This window comes from Thermobia domestica, chromosome 7 (genome assembly GCF_964235325.1).
Source record: "Thermobia domestica chromosome 7, izTheDome1.hap1.1, whole genome shotgun sequence".
NCBI classification, from domain to species: domain Eukaryota; kingdom Metazoa; phylum Arthropoda; class Insecta; order Zygentoma; family Lepismatidae; genus Thermobia; species Thermobia domestica.
The window spans coordinates 168,561,585-168,577,357 of NC_137460.1; the positions used below are offsets into that span (position 1 = coordinate 168,561,585).

Genomic DNA, 15,773 nt, shown 5'->3' on the forward strand with positions numbered 1-15,773 from the left:
CTTCGACACCTTGTTCTTTCAAATCACCTAATACAGTATCAATAGCGCGCGCTAAAGCCGCCGTCCCAGTACAGAGTCCCATAGGATGTACCTGAAAATGATAACTTTTATTGTCAAACGAAAAGCCGTATATTTCCGACAGGATTCATCCAAAACTATCTGAAAAAAAATCCCTTTTTACAATCGAATCTGGACATAATACGAGCATTAGCCAGTGTAGCAATAGATTCTTCCATGTTAGGGGTGACTATATTATCGGCTTCCACAAGCTTAGATAATTTACCAAAGTTTAGAACTAGCCGTCCTCTGCCTGCACTATTTTTAACAATAAAGCAAGGGGAGCGATACTCACTAGTACTCTCCACGATGACCCCGTTATCAAAAAGTTCTTTTAAAATTACACGCATTTCTTGTTTTTGTGTACTAGACGTAGGGTATTGTTTTTCACGAAACACAGTATCCTCCTTAACCCGAAACTTATACTTAAAGGCGGTTGCTACCTCTTCGCTGAATCGAGTTTTCCTTTATCTAATAACATTGGAACTTTTTTCGTGTTTTTCTCAGCAAGCAATGAACAAATCCTTACAAAAATTTGCATGGAGTCAGGTCGATAGTAAAGGATTCGTTATATGAGCTTATAATTTTACTAAAAGCCTCCAATTAAGTTATTCATTCCCCCCTTTTTTCATGTGAAAATTTGCAACAGTGCGATCTCTGTTTCTCCCTGTTTGTGCTAGCAGCGTGAGAGAAATTCGGGGCTAGCCATTTAAAACAGGTTTTTAAACTTTGTCCATATCACATCTGTGGAATTAAATTTTCTAGCCCTCTCGTCTTTTTCGAGGACAGATTTATGGTACTGAGAAGGAGTGGGCACTCTTTATTTTCTTTGCTAAACCTATTGCTTTTAGTATTTCGTCTAGTCTCATTCGGTGTTTTTGTGGTTACTTTCTTTGAAACATAGCAAGATGCCTCTTGCATCTCATGTATTTCAGTCTTACACCTGGTGATTGGTTATACAAAATATAAATTAGCATCGTTCATCTCAGGTGCATGGGGTCCTTGGTTTGATCACAGCTCGCGCTAAGTGAACTTTGTGGTGGACAAACACCGTGTGCATGGGTTTTCTCGGGTTCTCCTGTTTCTCCCACTTTCTTCATTCCACCATTTAATTCATTACTTATCACCGTCTCCTTTAGTCTAACCGGCATAACTGTGGGACTTAAAACTTACAAATTTCATTTCATTTTCAAATTCCTGTGTGAAATAATAATAATAATAATAATAATAATAATAATAATAATAATAATAATAATAATAATAATAATAATATCATCATCATCATCATCATCATCATCATCATCATCATCATCATCATCATCATCATCATCATCATCATCATCATCATCATCATCATCATCATCATCATCATCATCATCATCATCATCATCATCATCATCATCATCATCATCATCATCATCATCATCATCATCATCATCATCATCATCATCATCATCATCATCATCATCATCATCATCATCATCATCATCATCATCATCATCATCATCATCATCATCTCATCATCATCATCATCATCATCATCATCATCATCATCATCATCATCATCATCATCATCATCATCATCATCATCATCATCATCATCATCATCATCATCATCATCATCATCATCATCATCATCATCATCATCATCATCATCATCATCATCATCATCATCATCATCATCATCATCATCATCATCATCATTATTATTATTATTATTATTATTATTATTATTACTATTATTATTATTATTATTATTATTATTATTCCTTTATTGGCAGGTCACTTGCCGCAGCTGAGAAGCTTCCATGCTCCTCGGTCCTCTGCTAACTTCTTCGTCTTCACGTATTATCTTTCTGTTTTTATATCATCCATTAATTGTAGTCTCCTTCGCCCCCTCCCTCTCTTTCCCGCCACCATACCCTCTAGGACGTCCCTCATGATACAATCTCTTCTTAGGCAATGTCCCAACCAGTTTCTCTTCCTCTTCCTAATAATATCTAAAAGTGTTCTTTTCTCACCCACCATTTCTAACACACTCTCATTCGTTTTCCGCTCCACCCAACTAATTCTTTCCATTCTTCTCTACACCCACATTTCAAAGGCTTCCAGTCGATTTTCATCACCTTTACGTAATATCCACGTTTCCGCCCCATACAGTACAACACTGCACACGAAGCATTTTATGAGTCTTTTTCTCAACTCTTTCTTCAAGGTCCCACAAAACAGACTTTTCTTTCTCCTAAAGGCTTCTTTCGCCATTCCTATCCTTGCTTTTATTTCACGTTCGCACTTCATGTTATTACTAAGAATACTACCCAGATATCGAAAACTCCTGTTCTATTTCCACTTGTTCACTTGTTTCACTTCATTTGTTCTATTTTCTCCCTTCCGACTTTTATATTTGACACAGACCCCTTCGTTCCAATCACCATGGCTTTTGTCTTTCTAACATTTATTTTCATCCCATATTCTTCAAATCCCTTTCTCATTTTTTCTAACATTTTATTGATTTTCTTTTCAGATTCTGCAACAAGCGCCATATCGTCTGCAAATCATTATGCATCTAATCACTCTATCTCCTACCGAAATGCCTCCATCATCATGTAAACTCTTTTTCACTATCTCTTCTAGATAGACATTAAATAGTGTTGGCGAGAGGCAGCATCCTTGTTGAACTCCCCTTCCAATTGCACTCTCTTCCGTCAGTTCTTCCCCTATCCTAACACTTACTCGTTGGTTCATGTATAAGTTTCTTATAATAATAATGAAATAATAATAATAATAATAATAATAATAATAATAATAATAATAATAATAATAATAATAATAATAAAGTGACATTCACTTTCGTATACATTAAAAGTATCTTTATTCAATAGAGACAGTTCGCTTCTAATTGCTTATAACTGTCTATACTTGACTGGGGGAAAAGCTGATGTAAAGAAGAATGGATCTGTTCTCGCTGTGTTTATTTTTTTCTGCTTTCAGCAAAGAAAACATACTCCAACGCCTCCTCACTGAAAATACCATAAATATGTCATTGTTGAAAAGGGTCCCCTCACAGCTATGGACAATGTTCAAACTTCAAAGTAACCCTCAGTTACTCGCCGCAACCTGCTAGAAGAGAGAACGCAGTGTCGTCAATGCGTTGTTGCAAATCTTCACATGAAAAAAAAGGGGGGAATGAATAACTTAATTGGAGGCTTTTAGTAAAATTATAAGCTCATATAACGAATCCTTTATTATCGACCTGACTCCATGCAAATTTTTGTAAGGATTTGTTCATTACTTGCTGAGAAAAACATGAAAAAATTTCCAATGTTATTAGATAGGAAAAAACTCGACTCAGCGAAGAGGTAGCAACCGCCTTAAAATCTTTAATTCTTCCGATATTTGATGTAATCACATCAGTATAATCATTTATAATATCCTGTACAAATAAAGGTAAGGTACTATCTTCATTAATAAGTGCATTATCAATGTTTTCCACTATTAATTTTCTATTTGCATTATCTAGTTGATTAACAGATGATTTGTTATTTAAATTATGCATAATTTTACTATCAATCGCTAATACCTCATTGCTGTTCAAGGTACTTCTGAAACACCCTGTACAACATTACATTTAATAGGTGATTTAAATTGCAACTCATTTTTATATTCTATTACTTTTTCATCTTAAAAATGATCTTTATTAGTAGCCTGTGACGTTAAAGACCAAGAATTTAAAAAAATAATTATATTCATTAAATTGATTTAAAGCAGAACAAGCATTTTTAAAAATAACAGGTTCTTTAGATAAAGCAAAGTTTTGTTTATATTTAGAAACACACTCTTTATCTTGCTGTAGAACTGCTTCCTTATCTCCAACAGGTTGTTGACCGAGTGGCAGGTCTGTATTACGTGACACCTGGTCTAGTGAGAACTCGCTAGTTGTATCAGGAATGCAACAGGTGCTGTGACCTTGACCATTAAAAAAAAAAAAAAAAAAAAAAAGACTTCAGTGCCCAACTGGTTTTGAACATTTGGTTTGTCGTAGGATGTGCAGTTCCTTGTAAGATAACCCATCAAATATGATGCAGAATAAGGACCCGTCTTCCTGCAACCGAAAGGAAAAGAGCCAGAATATTATTCACAAAAAGGAGGTTTGGAAACATACGTAATATTGAAATTGTGATCAGGAAAGAATATACTTCGTTCTTTAACATCCAATTTAAAGGCAGTTTGCTCAATAAATGGCATTGCTAAAGTTATATGTTGGCCACTGGGACAATGTTCGTTTATATACGCACAAACAGTTAACTCTTGCTTATTAACTCTCAACGGAAGCAAACAATATTTGTGTAACACTAAACGATAGTTTGTAGCAGTACGTCCCACGAAGTTCTTAACACGTATTTTTAGGTTCGAATCCCGTTGTAGTACATACTATAACACTTCGTTACTTATAAAATTAACACTTGAAGCACTGTCCAAACATGCAAAGTATTTCTTATCATACAAATCGACTTCAATAAATATACCACCTTTCCCAACTAATGGAGGTAAAGTTCGTACACCACAGTCCGAGGTTCGAATCTGCTGAGTATCAGAAAGTTCTTGAAAATTAGAAACCTGTCCCTTGTGGAAATTACCCGATCTGTTTCGTACATGAGGAACTACACTACGTGATCGAAAGTCACTGTTTTTACGCTTTGTATCTAAAGATGATCCACCAACCGTTGATTGATGCTGCTTCGTAAAAAGTTCTAACTGTGAGTAAGCCTTTAATAAGTTCATAAGTTCATCACGCGTTTGAGGATGCTCACTATAAAATACATGCGATCTCACATCCGGTCTACAACCACTCGCGACTGTTAAGATATACGTTTCATCACAGATTTAAATATCTAATATACGTGATACTTGATCAAGTCTACGTGAATATTGTAAGACCCCTTCACTTTCGCCCTGAGGCTTATAAAAATATCTCGTGGTAAGTTGCTGTATAGCCACGTCAGAAAGCAACTCAGTCATGACATATTTACATAAATCTCCCCAGTTCCTCGTTGTTTTAACACCATCCTTAAGACACTGCAATAATGGATTTCTAGTTTTTGTTTGTAAAGCGTATACCACACAACGTATTGGAAATTCATTACGGTACCACTTAGAAAATCGTCTATTTTACATATAAAATTGATAAAATTGAACAACCTGTCAGGATCATTACCATCACAAATTGGAAGATTATCTACAAATCTATTTAACACCGTCAAAGCAGTATTATCCTCCAAGCGAGAAGAATTGGTACGAAGATGAGCGTCGTCTCTGTCATTTGTATGATCACTATGGCCTCTCTTACCAGACAATTTACTAGTACGTTTAGAAATAGCACCAGTTGACCTATCAAATCTCGTATGATCCTTATTAACATATACCCTAAAAAATATCGTACCCACTTTCCCAGCTATGTCTTCTAACATTTCTCGTAATCTTTCAATTCCAAAAAACAATCTATCAATTTTATGTGTATTTAAAGGTGGCGTTTCTACACCAACATCATCGAATCCGGATACAGCATCTGAGGCTACCTTGTCTTTATCTACACCTTCGGCCATGTTTAGTATATAATACGAACAGCAAGAGCATTAAACTTATTCAATATGTAAAAGCGTCACTATGTATGTATGACTTCAAATCAATTGTATGTATTGTATCATTCATACATGCCCCACCGGAAGTCAAGGAAGGAACTACCACTGGTTAGATAATTTAATAATAAGCAATACTCCCTCGCATCATAGCAGCAGCATATACAACACATACATAAAGGTACGTTATTAGATTGGATACCCCCCCTCCCTTAGGCAGATATAGTAGAAACCAGAGGCTTTCCAAAGTCAAACCATTTTCCTCAATTAAAAGGTATACCAATGAACAATTTATTAAGAGATAATAGAAAACAAGTAAACAACAAATACATATATATATATACGCGTGTATATATAAATATATATCCTCAAATTTCAATTTCAATTAATCTCTCTCTATATATATATAACACGGTAGTACCAGTAGGTTAATATCAAATTAACAAAGATAATTGTACAAAATTATCATACATTAAATTACTACTTTTACCTGTAGATGAAAAGGGCAATTTCCAATGGTCAACTCGGGAGCGAACACTGGCAGGAAGTTTTCACAAGCAGAAAATAGCATATATTTAAAAAGAAAAAGAAAAAAAAAACACTTGAGAAAAAGAAACTATAAAATAAACACAAACTACAGCACTAAATAACTGAACACTTCCGTCGTCGATCCATCCCCTCGTTGTCCATTGAATTCCGAGGCACAATTTTACACTTAAAAAAAAATGTCCAACCAATACGCACCCGATTTGAAGTTAATCTGACAAACTGCAGAAGGAATTCAAATCACGGAGCCAGATATGACGTCATATCGTATACAATAGTACCAGAACAATAAACCAATAGATCACCAGAATTTTTTTAAAAAATGTATAGAGATATTAAAGTAGAATGCACTACACTTTTTATAAAACTTTATCAATGACCAATGATCTTGTCAATGTTATTGATATTTTTGAATATAATTTTAGCATTATTCAAATGCAGTCGTATAATTATTTTATAATCGGCTGAGAGTATCACCTTATTTTATATAAGAGTATGTTTGTTTTATGCTTGATTTTTCTTTTTTTTCTTCTTTTTTGCACGTGTCACTTGCACTTATTTTTATATTATGTTTATGTTCATCATTTGCATGTTTTTATTCCTATTATATGGAAATTGTAAGTGAGCAGATTAGTCTGTAATTTCCAGTATGCAATAAAACATTATTAATAACAGTGACCACAGTCCTTAGGTCACAAATATATAAACAATGTACACTGGAGGATTACATCATAGTTAATACAAAATAAACCAAACAAATTAGAAAATAGCACATGAAAATAATTGAATCAGATACAATATTATATATCATACATAAACTTCACATATAAATAATAAAAGCTTGATTTCAAAATAAAATTTCAACATTACCTCCATGCACATATGTATTACATAAATTGAAAACTGTGATATAATATATGACAAGAAAAGCCACAATGATTTAGTTTCATCGTATTCACCATACAGCTATATAGATTCTACTTTTTTTCATTCTGTGTAAATTTACTTAAAAAATGAATTTTGTAACAATTCAAATCTTTCTTTACAGGATCCAAAGTGAAAATACATTAAAATTTGTACAAAAACGAAGATATTTATAAAATAAGCTTTTTCCATTGTCACATACGTATATGTTTATACTTTTCCCGCATCCTTCCATAAAATCGCCAGACAAATGTTTCTTCATTACAGGTGTAAAATATGATGAACTTCAAAAATCAGTAACAAGAGATGACACTGAACTAACATAACTTGGTAACTTAAACTAATTCATAATGATCATAAGATCTTAACAGAATTAATAGAAAAACAAATACTATCAAGATAAGACGAAATTTTGGCAAAATAACAAGAAATGCTAAAAGAACAAGAAATTATGGTAAAAGAAATATATATTTTAGAATCAAATTGGGATAGTAAACGTAAAAATGAAAATGTATCTTTCAATGACGATGACAGTTATGATGAGATAAATTGTTAAGTGCATATTGTTTAAAATATCTTTCCGTCGTTGGTACTCAGAAACCAAGTCGTTATTTTCTTCCTTATATGAGAAAGATCTCCTCTAATTCTTTACCTGTAAGTAACGTACCCAAAATGGCTGACACGTTCCCACGTTGAACTGCAACACTGATCCGTTGAATAGGGAAAGATTTAGATCGTTTATCTCCCGATATAAGTGAAATACGATGGCCGATTTCCTTGATAAAATTAGCTCCTCCTTGACCCCAAGTACCACTTGACTCGACGGCAATTGGAACAAACCAACATTTATCCACGAGATTAATATATTTATCTCCTTACGAGCAGCTACGAGACCTGTGCGTGATGATGAATGTGGAAGATTGGAGGGAGCGTAAGTATCTGTGTATGTGAAGTTTCAAACTAGAGCTTTCCCTTTTTTCCAGGGCACTAAAGTCATTCCATGTGGTCTTTTTCCGTCTAAACGACTGCATCCGTTTGGTTCTCGTACTGATGAGACACCTGCAGATGAGAGAGCTCTCAAAATGATATCGTTAACACTTGAGTGCCGTGATTGTCTACCTGCGCTGCTCTTGCATGATAAGCCATGTAAGTCTCTCTTATCGACAAGAGCATTACAAGCACGACAACGATGTGGTTCGCAAATATCTTATCCTAACCACAGAGCTGTAACTATGCGAAAACTTTCGTTGCTGAGATGTAGACCAACAGAAGATGACGGTAGAGCTTGAAGCCATGCACCGTTTTCAGGGGACGAAACAGCGAGGAATCTGACCTTGTCTTCGATCTTATGAGTTGATTGTATTAATGAGGAAATATGATGATTTACTATGCGTTCGTCCCAGGCTGATTGAAGATTTCTTTTCTCGTTAGCCGGAGGAGCAGACTCCACTAAATTAGACCAATTGTCGATGCAGTTTTGTACCTCTGAATCGGTGTCCAATTCGACTTCTCTCTGTAGCAGAGTTCCAGTTAATTGACTTGAGCCATAAAAAGAAGCAAGAAATGACGGCTTAGCAACATCTGTGGCCCAACGGATTCCGAGACCTCCATTTCGGACTGGTAATGATGCTTGATTCATTGCTTAGAGTGCAGTTGAGGATAGATTCCAATCCTGTTCTTATAGTATCGTCAAATTTCTCGAGTAAGTCCTCTTCACGCCAGGAAGGAGAACATCGGAGGAAATACCATGTAATCTTGGTATTGACAAAGAGGCTCGCAATAAATAAAACGCTGAATTAGCTGAGATGTTTGATAAGCGTTACAAGAATAACTCTAATTTCGAAATCTTCTCTATCAATATTTTCCTCCGGGCTTCTGGTGATAGAGCTGCGCCTAGGAGTTCAGCATTAGTTGATTTCAGTAGTTGTATACCAGGTGCAGATTCATTAAATTTATTATAAAGACCCTGAATTTCCTCTTCCTTAGCACCTAGAAGACTCACTTCGCATTTTGAGTGGTTGAAATGTAAACCGATGGATGTTGCCTATGAGCGAATGTTGTCTAAACTGTGTAGTACTGCATCAGTATTTCCGGCTATGGTCCCGTCGTCGAGATACCATACATTCAACTCTATGTTTATATTATTGACAACTGGTTGGAGGGTCAAAGCAAACAGTGCTGGACCTAGGGAGTCGCCCTGCTGAACGCCTCGTTGAGAAAAGATAATATTGTCTCCTACAAAAAGGTTGCTAGGTTCAGAATAGCACTGAAAAACGTAGGGATAGAAATTTGGAAAGTGATTTTTTACTGCCGCCAGCATGGAATCTCGATTGACTTCATTGAATGCATTTTGGAAATCGATTTTCAAAAATGCCTTCACTTGTGAGTGTGGAAACGAGTAAAACATTCTAGCAGCATGTACGGCAGCTTCAGCTCCAGAAGGTATGTATACGCCTACTTGGTGTGGGAACAATATATCTATTAATGATTCGCTCATTCGGAAACAAATGATCGTAGCTGCCAAACGCTTCCAACCGCTACTAGGCGTATCCCCCCCACTTTTCTTCCTGAGCGCTATCAATGATGTGCCGAAGAAGATAGGTCTTAAAATGATTGGTACATTTCCAGATATTATTATCTGTAATAAATCACAAATAGAGTTGACTAGACGATCCTTTGATTCACATTTCTGACTAAGAATAAGGTCTTTCAATATCGGTGGCCTGAGATTATCCATTCCTCCAGCTGATCCGGACGGGAAAGATTTTAGTGCCTTAATGAATTCATCAGTCGAGACTCTGGTTACTGGAGTATTGATCTCTGGGGGCTCCGGTGTAGCTAATGAATGTGAATGAGCAGGATGCTTCTCTCTGAGAGCTTATAACACAGGGGCGAATCCAGAGGGGAGCGATCGGGGCGATCGCCCCCCCCCCAGAAGAGGTAACTTTTTTATTTTATATATAAATAAACCCATCCATAAAAAGTTTGGAGCTCTTAAAAGTAGCAGTATTGCTAGAGACCGCCCCCCCCCCAGAAGTCCGTCCTGGATCCGCCCCTGTTATAACACTGATGAATCTGGAGTTGTCATGACGTCTTCCGAAGTTAACAGCCTCACTGCCCCACCGGATATCTCCATCGGATAATTTGTGCTCAATACTCTTGAAGTTGAAAGATTTATTTGTTGATAATTGGCGAGGTTTGTATGTTTTTGTGTGAAGGTCTAATAGAGTTTCTCGGCGATATTCCGACCAATTTCTAACTCTTTGCTTAACCCATGTTGTCAGATTAGTAACTTCTTCGGAATGTGGAGGGACACAGAACTCCGTAGGGGAAAAAAGTAAAAGGTCCATCCAGGAATCAAAGTCATTACTAACTGTTATCTAATGAACCAGTTCATATAAGGAATCTGCCACCGACAATCTTGCTCCTCTCGGAACTCGACGAAGGATTGGAATTTTGGCTTTTAAATGTACTAGCAGATCACATATTTTAGTCTGTGATTCCTTGGAATTTATATCGTTAAAATTATGTAATAAGTAATTAACAACACAGTGTTTCAATTTAACGGTCGATTGTTTGCTCTTGGATACTTCATGGTGACTCTTTGTACTATGAATGGCTAAACCTCTTTGGCTGAGGAAGTATTTATTGCAGTGGAGGCATTGTATGTCCTTGTATTGATCGGTACCAGCAGATCTGTGGTCTTGAGTTTTATTAGATTTTGAGACATCCGTCTTACTAGCAGTAACATTAGTGTCGTCATTCTTATTATTCTCAATCATATTAGGTGTCGTTTCAACTGGCAATACTTCACTAGACTTGTCTATATTCATATCCTTTGTTAGCTTTCAGTTGGAAAAGCTTAATCCACTGCAAACTGGTCATATCTACCAGTTGAAACGTTTATAATAGCTTGGTGCACAATATAATTTCTCTTTCTGTCTCCAGACAAACACACGTGGTCCAAATATATGACAAGAATAAACACTAATAAAATATAATAAACACTAATAAAATTAAACAAAAACAATTTTAATTAAACAATTAAAAATATATGTAACAAACGAACATGATTAGATAAAATAAACATAGATCAAACAAAAGACAATTAGAATTTCATATATTGGAATATATAAAATTCTATTATATGACAGAACAACGGCGAAATTATATATTTACTTGATAATACATTCTAAATATTGCTTTTTAAGCAAAGCAAAATTTTGATTAAATAGATCAATTCTTAAGAGATTTTTTGTTTATAGTCTCTATACCAGTGCTGTCCAATTATAATGAGCCTGAGGGCCATAACCGTCTTTACTGATAAGGTGGAGGGCCGCAGCTAATAATAATAATAATAATAATAATAATAATAATAATAATAATAATAATAATAATAATAATAATAATAATAATAATTATTATTATTATTATTATTATTATTATTATTATTATTATTATTATTATTATTATTATTATTATTATTATTATTATTATTATTATTATTATTATTATTATTATTACACTACAGAAGAAAATATATAAAAAAATATATTTGAAATATTACATACCTGTTCAATGTGACTAATGTAAAGGGTAACTAGCAGCGTTTACAAGGGCTTTTGTTGTAAAAGATGTAACCCGCGGAAGATGTAAAAAGATAAGAATCTCCAAGGCAGATTCTTTACAATTTTCACGGTGGAAAATGCACTTTCACACAGATAAGTACTACCAAACATTGACACTATTTTCCGGCACAACTCACAAAAGTTAGGAAAACGTTTGTTAGAAAGTACCTGAAAAATCTACTCCTTTCTTTGTTATTGTCTGAAAGAATGGTTCAGCCTGAAGGTCACGAAATTCGAGTTGTAAGTTTGGAGGATGTTCTTCGATGTCTATTGTCACTGGATTAATAAATAATGCAATGTCGTTTTTTTATTTTTTATTTTTAGTTTGTCAAAATCAGAATCTCGCATTAAATCCATTCGTTATACTTTCGATGTCTCTACAGAACTCAGAAAAATTAAATGCTTCCTTTTCAAAATCTAATGTCAGACGATTGCAACTTGGAAAGTATGCTAAATTGTGTTTATCACAAGAAGTGGTGTATTTATAGCACGCTATGGCTTCTAGGCAAAGTTCGAGGAAGAGAGGGTCTAACTTTAAAAGCTAGATCAAATATATATTCGTTCATAGAGAAGGAGCTCTAGCAGCCCGCAGAGAATGCGAGAAAAGAAGAAAATATAAAGATCTGCTCAATAGATACATGTTCGTGCCCGTAGCCATTGAATCGAGCGGCATTTGGGGTCTCGAAGGGCTCAATTTCATCAAAGAAGTAGGCCAACGTATAGCACACCTTACTGGTGACAAGCGGGCTTCTACTTTTCTGATACAACGTATCAGCATAGCAGTACAGCGAGGAAATGTGGCTTCCATTTTAGGTACATTACCTCCTGGAAAATCATTAGAAGAAGTTTTTCTTTTATAATTAACTGTTCAGAATTTGCTGTTTATCAGTCTGTAAAAAAAAGAAAAAAAAATGTCAAATATGTTCCAATTTATATGTAAAAAAATATTCTATTTAAATTGTAATTTCTATAAATATTCTAGATATTACAAAAAAAATTAAATGTAAAAAAAATTGTTGAGTATAAAAAAAAATTATTACATATATATAAGTAATTAATATTCGTTCATTGAAGTAATCGTAGTAGCTTTCAGCAACGATTACATTACCGACTCCAGTGTTGCCGTGGAGGCCCGCGCCTTTTTGTTGTATAGAAGCGCTAAATGGATGCCTTATTCCGAAAGAGGAGTGGAAACATTAAACGAATGAATGAATATAAATTAAAATATTATCAGTTATAACAATCGTAAGTCATGAAAGCTTTGTGGGCCGCAGAAAATGGTTTGGCGGGCCGCCATTTGGACAGCCCTGCTCTATACTATTAAATAGTGGAGTACCACTTGATTTTGAGTAGATAAGATAGATCGATAGTCCGTAGGATTGTGAAAAGGAACTCTAATATACAGATGTTCAATTAAATCAACCCTGACATGTATTGAATCATATATGAGCCTCATTTGCCATAAATTTCTCCTAACATTAAGAGAGAGCAAATCAAGTCTAGCGAGAATCTCCTTAGTAGTAATCTCATTCAGTTTAAATTTAAATCTAAGCCAGATAATGATGTAAATTTTCCAGAAAATTTTCAAATGAAAAATTTTCCTGTTCATAAAAACATCCTCCACTTATTCCTACATCGTTGTTTACCTGTAAAATTTATTTGTAATAAATATTATCTCAAAAAGTTTCATGAAGTGAAAATCTAATCTTCATTTCTGCAAAAATGTTTCAAACACTTAAATGTATTCTTCCTTCAAAATTGACCGTTGACCTCTTAAACTCATATTTCGTTAATTTAATACGCGTAAGACGAAGTTCTCTCATAGCTTTAAACGCAATAAAATAAAAGCTATTCTTCTTAATTTATGTTATAAAATAATCTTCATAAGGAGCTGGAACTTGCATGTTTCATGTAGTTATTTCATTACATAGGCAGACGTATATGTGAAGAAATTGTGGAATTTTCTGTTTTTGAAATGATTGATAAATTCACAAAGGTTTCTTTTCGCTTTCTTGTTACATTTTAAACAATGGGATTTTCTATTTGTACTCTTAAGAACGCCATTTGTGTTCCCTGCACTTTACACGCACACACACACACACATACATACATACATAAAAATACATACACAGAGAGAAAATTTCTACTTGCCAGCTCGAAATATTGGAAAATTTTTTTGTTCCCGAAACCTACTTGGAAAATTATAATTTGTTGCTAACTTTCCTCTACAGGAATTCAATTTTATACCCCAATGTGCAATTAAACATAGTGGAAAATTTTTCGACCTAACATCACTATACATACGTGATTCAAAATTGTCTGGGTTATGAAAAGATTTTCCACTAGTTTCTACATCATAATGAAAATTTTCCGGTCCATGAAAATTTCTTTCACTTGTTTCTAAAGAAAAATAAAACTTTCCGATACATAAAATTTTGTTTTACTTTTTGCTTCAAAATGATGAAAATTTTCCGACTTATAAAACGTTTTTCAATTTTTCCATACACGACAGAAATTTTTTCGATTCATGAAAAATTGTGTCACTACATAGTACCGGAAATTTTCTGTCATGAAAATTTTCAGATTCTTTAAACGATCTTCCACTTTTTAACATTTCTATACATGAAGTCAATAAATTTTATGGTTCATGAGGAATTGTTGATCACTGATATTTGTGTAGAACGGAAAATTTTCCGGAAAAATATAGGGGAAAATTTTCTGAAATGGAAAATTTTTCACCTCACCACTAAAGCCAGACCAAGAAAGAGATTTCAATTGACTCAAGAACTTGAGCAATACTAAGAAGATTTCGGTTCCATATTAAATAGTAAGACTATTCATGGCTTTGCATTGATTGTTTTAACAAAAGAGACACTGACCAAAGCTTAAAACCCACTTTATTTTAAATTATAATTTGTAACTGTTTCGGATCGGATTTATAACAATGACTATATATATGACGGTTAAAGAATTTAAACTTTGTTATAACAACATTTATTTATATGTCTGTATTTTCATTAATTTTGATAGTGTCTGAAGAAGGATATGGTAGATATCCGAAACAGTTACAAATTATAATTTAAAATAAAGTGGGTTTTAAGCTTTGGTCAGTGTCCATATTAAAGTTGCATATTCTAGATGAGATCGAACATAGGCACAGTATAAAATTTTACAGGTTACAATATTTTTAAAGTTTTTAACAACCCATGTAATAAACCCAAGATTCTTTCTGGCCTTAGATACCATAGTAGAAATATGTTGATCAAATTATAGCTTATTATCCATCACAACATTTAAATCTTTATTAGTAGAAACAACTTGTATTGCATGATGATTGATTAAATAAGAAGAAAGGACACATTCGTTTTCCTAGAAAACGATATAATAATAATAATAATATAACTTTGCTTGTTCATTCTCTTTCTTCCAATTGCCTGGAAACAGCTTAATTCTAAGTTTTCGGAGTAGAAAGCTCAGAATTATAGAAAGTGATTTTATATTTGTAAAAAAGCACTTTCTCCACTTAAAAATGTATATACAATAATTACGTAATGTTTTGCATGAATATTATGGCAAACAGTTCATCACGAACGCTTCCATCGATTATTTGTTCGATATTACAATCTGTAGAACTCTCGTTACAGGTTGTTTAAGCTTCATAGCATAGAAATTTGTGAATGTTACAGATGTATGGTTTGAAATTATAATCATCGCATTACAGTGATAAAACGAATTTATGTTATAAACTTCACTGCATTCACATGTACCTTTTGTGCTACAGTGTTCACAAACAACTACATACATACTTTGACATGTATTTTGACCATTTCTCCTAGAAAATTATTATTATTTTATTACAATGCACGCTATTTGATTTTATAGTATTCCAGAAACTATTGTCCTATCTATCCCTATTAAACTATATTATGCTTTAGAAGTTTAAAATTCTTACCTGTGAGGTGCGTCATAAATTTGTTCACAC

General features: G+C 34.0%; 1 protein-coding gene across 6 annotated transcripts in view; it reads left to right on the top strand.

Moving 5' to 3' along the window:
* GAPcenA (GTPase activating protein and centrosome-associated) overlaps nucleotides 1-15,773 on the top strand; it is a 772,500-nt gene that overhangs the window by 601,838 nt on the left and 154,889 nt on the right. The gene's annotated exons all lie outside the window — the stretch shown is intronic.